At 33.3% G+C, this 9308-nt stretch overlaps 1 pseudogene; it reads right to left on the reverse strand.

Annotated features, from left to right (window-relative positions):
* Positions 1-7981: 7981 nt before the first annotated feature.
* Positions 7982-8593, reverse strand: LOC117022639 (translationally-controlled tumor protein-like; annotated as a pseudogene).
* Positions 8594-9308: the final 715 nt, after the last annotated feature.

Consider the following 9308-nt stretch of genomic DNA (forward strand, 5'->3'; position numbering starts at 1 on the left):
CTTCTTCCTTCCACTGAAAGATCTGTGCACATGCTTTTCTCTCTGACTGGAATTCTCTTGGTCTTCTTCTCAACCTGATTGTGTCAATGCCCACTCATCCTTCCTGTTCCTGATTATTTGTCACTATCATAAAAAAAGTTCCTCCAAGCTACAACTTAGCTATGGCCCCTTATTGTACAATCACAGAACCCAGTACTTTTATTCCAAATACAAATTATAATTTTAATTCAATTTTTATCTTCCTAATGACAATGTCAGCCACAGAAAGATAGGGTCATGTCTTCCTAATTCATTGTCATCTTACACAGTGCCTAACTGAGAACAAAATAGGATAGCAGCAAGTAAAATCTGTTCAACTGCTGCTGAATGGTTTCTGAATTAACTTCGGTGATGTTCAAGTATGCTTCTTCATTTTTTTAGCCTGTCCATATATATTTAACTAAATCAGGCATTCATTTTTCAAACCATAGATTTTGAAGAGAAATTCAAACAATAAAAATGAGAGAGACCCACATTTTTTGAGCTTATGGATAAAAAAGAGAAATTACACCAGTTGCTCCTCCCTTTTAAACTCCTGCTCCTATTTCCAAAGTAAATGTCCTTATTCTTGCTCTACCTGAATGTAGAAGGTGAGGACTTTTCAAGACCCCTGTTAAACCGTATCTTGGTAGTTGCTGGTTCTCTGTGGTTGCTTTACTTGTTTTAAAAAGGAATGTTTTTAAAGGTAGACTCAGGTCTCAGAATGTCAAGGTGTGATCTACTATAGCGTCACATAATAGCTAAAACATTTAACACGTAACATATACAACTGTTTTTCTGTACATGTCCTGAGTGTCTGCATTTTGCAGAGACAAGATTATATGGCAGATGAGTATGAGGGATGAGAATTATTGTCGTGGCCATATTGAAACGTACAGTCTGCCACAGGCCTCAGAGGAGCCTTCCAATCTAATCCTCCTAATTAAGGAATAAAGAAAAATAAAAAATTTATCAGGCCTGTGTTATGAAGGAAACTACAAATGCATAGAAGAATAGATCCAAATTGACTTAAAATTCCTTGGGGCAAGACACTCAGCTTAAAACAATTTCAGGCCTAAGCTGACTTTTCTCCATAGACCTCTAATATATATTTTCTAATAACTAAAATAAATGTTTGGGCAGTGTTGTCTGCTAGCCTCAAGTGAGATGAGCGGACATAAAAGCTGACTCTGCCAAATCACATAACTGTATGTTATAACCCTCTTTCAAGTCTAAAATACATATCCTATATTCTGAGCAAAGAGTAAAGTGTAAAGAGAGGAAAATATCGCAAAGTGATGAAACACAACAGTTGCATATTATAAACATAGACTAAATTGTGCTGTAGTTTTTGTTATTTTTTATGGGTTTAAAAGATTTTGCTTTACTTTTTTTAAATTGGTTTCAGATGTACAAAACAACATAGTGATCAGACATTTACATACCTCACAAAATGATAATCTCACTAAGTCTATTACCCATCTGACACTTTATATAGTTATTATAATATTATTGACTTTATTCCCTATGCTGTATATTATATCCCAGGACTATGTTTTTTTAATTAGAATTTACATTCAATATTATTTTATATTAGTTTCAGGTGTACAGCATAGTGGTTAGACACATATAATTTATGAAGTGATCTCCCTGATAAGTCTAGTACCCATTGGATACTACATAGTTTTTACAATGTTATTGACTATATTCTCCATACTGTACTTTACATTCCCATGACTACTTTGTAACTACCAATTTGTACTTAATCTGTTCACCTTTCTCACCCAGCCCTGCAAGCCTCCTCCCATCTTGTAACCATCAGTTTGTTCTCTGTGTCCATAAGTCTACATGTATTTCTGTTTTATTCGTTCGTTTACTTTGTTCTTTATTTTCCATATAAGTGAGATCATGTGGTATTGTATCTCTCAGTCTGACTTATTTCACTTAGCATAACACCCTTTAGATCCATCCATGTTGTTGCAAATGGTAAGATGTCATTCTTTTTTATAGCAGGGTAATACTCCACTGTATAAATGTACCACCATTTCTTTACCTAATCATCTAATGATAGACATTTCAGTTATTTTCATATCTTGGCTATTGTAAGTAGTGCTGCAGTAAAAACAGGGGTGCATCTATCTTTTTGACTTAATGTTTTAGATTTCTTTAGATAAATACACAGGAGTGGAATTGCTGGGTCATAAGATAATTCTATTTTTAATTTTTTAAGGAACTTTCACACTGTTTTGCAATTAAGTCTGTATTTTGATGTAATGAAAACCTTGCTTTTCTAGGATATGTACATAACTCCTTAAAATATATTTTCCATATCTAGCACTAAAAATGAAAATAGTTTAAAAATATTGAGTATCGCATGTAACTACATATATATGATTTATGTATTTCATAAATTGTAAACTTTTGTTGTTTGATATGGAGAGTCTTGGAATATCTGTAAAATTTTGTTGCTGACTCAGTAGACATTGCTGTAAGAAGCAGTTGATTTCTTTATGCCAAACAATTAGTTCTAACATAACTGTATCTTTGACTCTATTAATTAACATAACTGACATTTCCTTTAGGTTTGACTCTATTAATTAATATAACTGATATTTCCTTTAGGTTAAATTCTAGATCAGATCCTTGACTAATTTTGTTAAATAGCATGTCTTTTTAAAGATATCAGAATGACTCTATGGGTCAAACCAATGATTCACTCAGGCTAGCATTTAGATTCTGACATTGTCATCTTATTTTTTCTCCTTAACATCAACAGGTGAATCTCCTCACCCAAAAAATAAACATTCAAGTTCCCTGGTACCACTCATTAGTGTCTATCTAATCACCAAGTAAACATGAATACAAAGTAGAACTTTAGTTGACAATAGATAATTGCTTTCAAGCATGATCATAATGGAATGGAAGTGAAATAATCCATAGTCTCTATGGCTCCACATGTTAGAACTAGGAGTAAAGACAGAAAGAACAGAGATAAAGATTTAAGTTTGTCAGAGGGAAAGTTTGTATACGTATTGAAATTTGATTAAAAATATTCAGTAGATGGTTAATGAGAAAGAAGTTATAATTTGGATGTTATTCTATAAAGAGAATTAAATGTTAGATTGTTAGAATGGGACAATGGTTGTCAAATGGAGAGAAACGGCTTCAGGAGAAATAGTGCACCTATGGTTCAGAAAAAGTTTGTCAAAGTAATTTTCATATTCCTAATTCCCTCTTTTCCAACCAATTGTGAACCACTAGAATTAGTCTTTGAATTTCCTATTTCTCTTAGAATTATTTTACTTACTAAGTAACACATGGCAATAACATTTAAAGTATTATTTGATATTTTCCCTCATACTTTTTCAGGTTTAGCATTTTAACAATAATATTTGGGGTTTGGAAGGAAAATATCAAAGTTGTTCTTAAACCCTGTAATCACTGCCAAAATGTAACTTTTGTAAGTTAATAGTGTTCAATTGTATCCACTCTCAAATCTTCATCTCGACACATGCATTCATCTAGAGAGCTTACTAATAGGCATAAGTCTAATTTTAGGAAAAGTCTTTAATTTTTTAAATTCTTTATTATCCCAATAAAATTTCACTTCCTTTCCTAGGCAGAAGACAGAAATTTCAAACATAGATCATATAAAGTGAATCCTTTATCACAAGCCATTTAAAATGTCTTTAAGTGATGAAGGCATATCTGAAAAGAATCATATTTGGAATGAATGCTTATTAATGACATGTATTTTGCCATTTGAATTTTCCATAATGAAATATCAAAATAGCCCTGTTAATTAGTCTCAAGTAATTAATACTGTTTGATAGAATTAAAACAAACAAAAAAACTTTCAAAATGAATTGATTATAAAGAAAATATGTACTTGCAACATGAACTCTGAATTAATCCAATATCATGAATACTAAGCTTCATTATTATGTTTTCAATTAAAGATTTATTATCCATTAAAAAGTGTCATAGTTTTAACATTCATTGCTTCACTGGTTATTTCATCAAACAGTACCTGGTGAAACTAACAGGTTAAACTAATTAACTCTACAAAGAAGTGAATATTTTCTTGCCTAGGAATTAGCATTTAACTACTCTCTCTTAATTTTAATCTTATTAATAAGATTGAATCCAGTAATAGGTTTTGGAGAAGATTTTTGCTAAATATATAAGACTACATTAAGTTATATGTAAACTCTTTATAAACCTCAGGTTTATTCAGTTACCTATACGTGTGCACATTGTGCCTATGGTGGTAAATGACATGTGTGTTGGTGCAGTTACTTTAAAAGTTACCATGAAAATCTATGTAACTTTACTAACAATTGTCACCCAATAAATTTTAATTAAAAAAAAAAAAAGTTACCATGATAAGGAAGCAAAAACACAATGGTGCTCCAAGTACACTGTAAGGAATTCCACTACAATAGAGCTGAGAATTTCCTAGAATGCCAACTTACAATTTTCTGCGAAATAAATTATTGATACCACCTGTTCTCCTCCTCTCCCAAGTCTTTTTGAGCAACCTTTTTATGAATTAAAATTGCATATTAATCTACTAATTAGTCTCAAGGAATGAAGTCTGTGTTGACATAATTCTCTCCACAATTTTCAAAGATCTAGACACTGAACTTGATGAAGATATTTGAGATTAAAATATTAAAGCATTTCTAAAGTAGGGCTTGACTTTACAGCTATAACAGATAAAGAAAGCACATAACACTAATTGTAGGAGAAAACTGAGGAAAGTGCTTGATGTTATTTTTGAACCCTGCTGAATAGGTTTACACTTAGCACCATGCATAAAATTTAAATAGTTTTATAGTGCCATCTGAGACCAGTTATTTAGCATGACTGTAAAAACAATGCTTTAAATGTCAAGGATCCTGTAGAGGAAGTATAGGTATGAAGACTGACTTAAAAGTCAAACCAATGGTGGGAGAGAGACTAGATATCTTTCTTACCTTTTAAACTCTGGTCCCGACCTGTGTCACCTGCTGAGTTTCACAAAGTATCACCTTCAGTATCATCTACTCCAATTCTATAATTTTAGAGATATGTAAAATGAAGTGCAGAGAAGTTACTTGATTTGTACCAAGCCAAATATTAAATTAAGTCATGACTGGGACTCTTACTCATTTCTTCAGGTCTGACATCTGTTTCTGTTTCTCTTTCTCTTGTACCATACTGTCTCTTTTGATACAAAAAAGGAAAGGGAAGGTGAGACAAAATTACTGATTGCTCTTTCTTAAGATATAATTTCACATACATTTACAGCAATTTCATGAGAAGTATATGTCTTGGACCTTGATGATTACTTGCAAGGTTGTTTTAATTAAAAAGTGAAAACTGTGATGATATCAATTATTTAAAATAAGTGTACAAATGAAGTCCAAATTATAAGTAGAGATTTTCATAAAATGAAAATGTTTTGCTCTATTACCTGTGAGAAATGCATATTCTTTTTTATGCTTTCAGATATTCTGGTATTGGACATTTTTTAAATCATATCTTTGTGATAAAAGCTATTGAAAAATTATTGAAAAAGCTAATGAAATTTCATTGCAAGTATTGAGTATAATTGCATTATTGTAGTAAAAATTATGATTTCCAATATAAACAGTAGCACCTGTACTCTAATCTAGCATAAATGTTAAGTTGAATGATGGCAAAACCTATGAGCTATCTAGAAGGAAATGATCCAGATTCAAGAACAAATTTCTCAAAATAAATAAACTCATAAAGTCAGTAAATCATTAGAACATTTTCATACCTTGGCCACCGTAAATAAAGCTGCAACAAACATCAGAGCATATACATCTTTACAGATTAATGTTTTCAGATTTTTGGGGTATATACCCAAAAGAGGGATTGTTGATATGATAATTCTATTCTTAATTCTTTGAGGCACCTCCACACTGCCTTCCATAACGGCTGAACCAATCTGCATTCCCACCAACAGTCTATGAAGGTTCCTTTTTTTCCACAGCCTTCCCAATACTTGTTATTATTTGTCTTGATGAAAGCCATTCTAACTGGTGTAAGGTGATACCTCAGTGTGGTTTTTATTTGCATTTCTCTGATGATTAGTGACGTTGAGCATCTTTTCATATGTCTATTGGCCAATTGTATGTCCTCTTTGGAGAAATGTCCCTTCAGGTCCTCTGCCCATTTTTTAATTGGATTATGGTTTTTTTTGTTGTTGTTGTTGAGTTGTATGAGTTCCTTACATAATTTGGATATTGGCCAAGACATGGAAACAACAAAAGTGTCCTTTGATAGATAATTGTATAAAGAAGTTGTGGTATATATACACAATGAAATATTACTCTGCCCTAAGAAAAGACGAAATAGTGCCATTTGTGACAACATGGATGGATCTTGAGATTATTATGCTAAGCGAAATAAGTCACACAGAAAAAGCTAAGAACCATATGATTTCACGGACATGTGGGATATGAAACTAAAAGCAACAAAGGAACAAGACAAATAAAGAAAAAAACCTCATAGACACAGACAATGATTTAGTGGTTAGCAGAGGGTAAGGGGGTAGGGAGGTGGTATAATAGATGAGAGCAAAAGGGGTCAATCAAATATATGGTGATGGAAGGGGCACGGACTCTGGGTGGTGAACACCAATGTGATATATAAATGAGGTATTATAGAATTGTACACTTGAAATCTATGTAATTTTACTAATCATTGTCACCCCAATAAATTTGAATTTAAAAGAATTTAAAAAAGAACATTTTCAAAAGAAAAACCCAAAATTGTTTTGAATTATATGCTACAAAGAAATTGAAAATTTGACTTAATATTTTTTGAGTAATAAGTAATTCCTAATTTTAAATGCCAGGTAAGAATGAGACTTTCAGAAAAATAAACTTTAAATTTTCTCCATTTTTATTGCTAATATCTCTTGTTTAAACTCAAAGTTCTTTTAATGTTTATATTAAATTTAAGGAATCAGTAAAGCAGATCAAGCACAATTTTTCTTTACTTACAATTGTATTGATTATGCTTAATTACTTCTCCTCCCCATGCCCACCCCACCCCTGGAAAGGGCCACATGTTTATTTTAGGATTTGCAGGCCCTAAGGGTCTCTCACTAATCTCTGCTCTTGCAGTGACAGAGCAAGTCAAACCATAAACAAACAGACATGGCAGTGTCCCAATAAAACTGGACATAAAATTTGATTTCATGTTTCATGTCCCATAAGCTATTTTGATTTTTCTCCCTAACCGCTTAAAAATGTAAACACTGCCCTAAAGTCATACAAAAAAGGTGGCAGGATGAGCCAGCTTGTCAACCCCATTCCAGGGAGTGTGACAAAAGCTCATTACACAATTCCAGGAGACGTCCAGATTTCTCTAGAACTTGGTCCTAACTTGATGTATGATAAAGAAGCTCAGACAGTACTTTGCTTCCAACTGTATTCATCTCTTTTTATTCTTTTGGTAATCTCTTCCAGAGTTAACTACTTCCGTTTGTAGATAATGAAATGTCTAAGGAATCCACTTCAAATGTTGGCTGTGCTGTGAGCATAGTCTTTCCCTTCACTTTAACTCCAAATTAAGACTTTTGATCCTTGCTTTTTATATTCCAGTCTCAGAAGTAGTTTTCACTGTAGAAGTTATTCTGAAGACAGTCTTATGCTTTATAGTAGTGGTCTATCAAGCTCTTGCTTCTCCAGGAATACTACACAGGATGGATTTAAATACGAACTAAACTAAGAGGCATTCTCTCAAATGCGTTTAAATGCATTTTATTTTTAGACAACCTACATGACATGTTTTTCTTAAAAACAACGTTTCTGCTGTAAATAAAGCAAGGCCAAAATAAACGAAGAGCTCAAGATAACATCAGTTCTATTTGTCCTAGTCCTGGTGTGTGGATGAAAAGCAGCCGTTATGATGACAAAGTTTGGATCCACATGGGCAATATGTGTTAACATTTTTCCATCTCTAAACCATCCTGAAATAAAATCATGGGGGTCACACCATCCCCACGGTAGTCCAGCCGAGAAACCATGCAACCTGGATTCATGGTTTCACCAAGAAAGGACTGGTAGGAGTAGTTTTTGAAATTAGCAAGGATGTGCTTGATTTGTTCTGCAGCCCTTGTCATAAAAGGTTTTATTCTTTCTGGCCTGTGTTCTTCAAGTTTCCCTTTGATTGATTTCATGTAATCTTTGATGTACTTCTTGTAGTCTTCTTTTGTGGAACCGGTTTCCTGCAAATGATGGTTCAGGACAGTATCGACACCAGTGACAACTGTGCTTTCAGTACCTTTGCCCTCCAGGCCTTCAGCAGTCATTTCCAAGGAGCGAGTCATCAGTGTTACCCTCTGTCCTACTGACCATCTTCCCTTCCACCTCCAGGCACAGTCTGTCCAAAGAGATTTTATTCAGAAGAGGGGTGACAGCTGTTTTTCTTGTACGCTGAGCACAGACCAAGAGAAAATATAACTATACTGAGAAATTAGGTGTTTTCTTAGTTTAATCTTGTAGATGTCAGAGAACATCTCCTCACGGCTGATGAGGTCCCAGGAGATAATCATGATGGCAGCTGAAGAAGACATCCGGGGACAGGGATGGGGGGAAGTGCGCTAGCTTAGCAGGAGCTGGGAGTGTGTGCGATGGATGCAGCCTGAGCAGCGCTCAAGGGGACCCGGGAGCAGGCAGAAAAAAGCACTTATTGCTTCTTTTAACTACAAAAATTTTCTTCCTTCTCCCATCTTTGTTTCCATTCATTAGTTATAAATTTCTTTAGTCTTTTTTTTTATTCTTTCTATTTTATTCCTTGAATTGATAATGATCAATATCTATCAATCTATAATAGTCTTTTTCATACACTGTAATTCAGATTCTATACTATTTAAATATGTTACCAATTTCATCCTAACTAAATTTTAAGATCCTTTGGGCAACTTTCTTTTATTTTTCTGGCATCGTTTAATTGTTCCATGTTGCAGACTTTGCATATATATTCTACTTTAGCTTACTCAGCAATTGCCAATTCTCATTAATGAATTGTTTAGTGTAGGAATAATCTAATTCTGAATAAATGGATTTTGTTCATGAATGTTTCTCTAAATTTGTAATTAACTACTTTCTTTCTATGGTTCACTTTCAGTCACTGCTATAATCATGTACCATTTAAAATGCATTACGCTATGATGCGTGCTGCATGCTACATTTGTTGCATTTTACTATTAATTAACATGATGATACTACCGTACTTGTTTGATTTAGAGGATACTCTTATCAGTGATT

Source organism: Rhinolophus ferrumequinum, chromosome 5, assembly GCF_004115265.2.
Source record: "Rhinolophus ferrumequinum isolate MPI-CBG mRhiFer1 chromosome 5, mRhiFer1_v1.p, whole genome shotgun sequence".
Classification (NCBI taxonomy): domain Eukaryota; kingdom Metazoa; phylum Chordata; class Mammalia; order Chiroptera; family Rhinolophidae; genus Rhinolophus; species Rhinolophus ferrumequinum.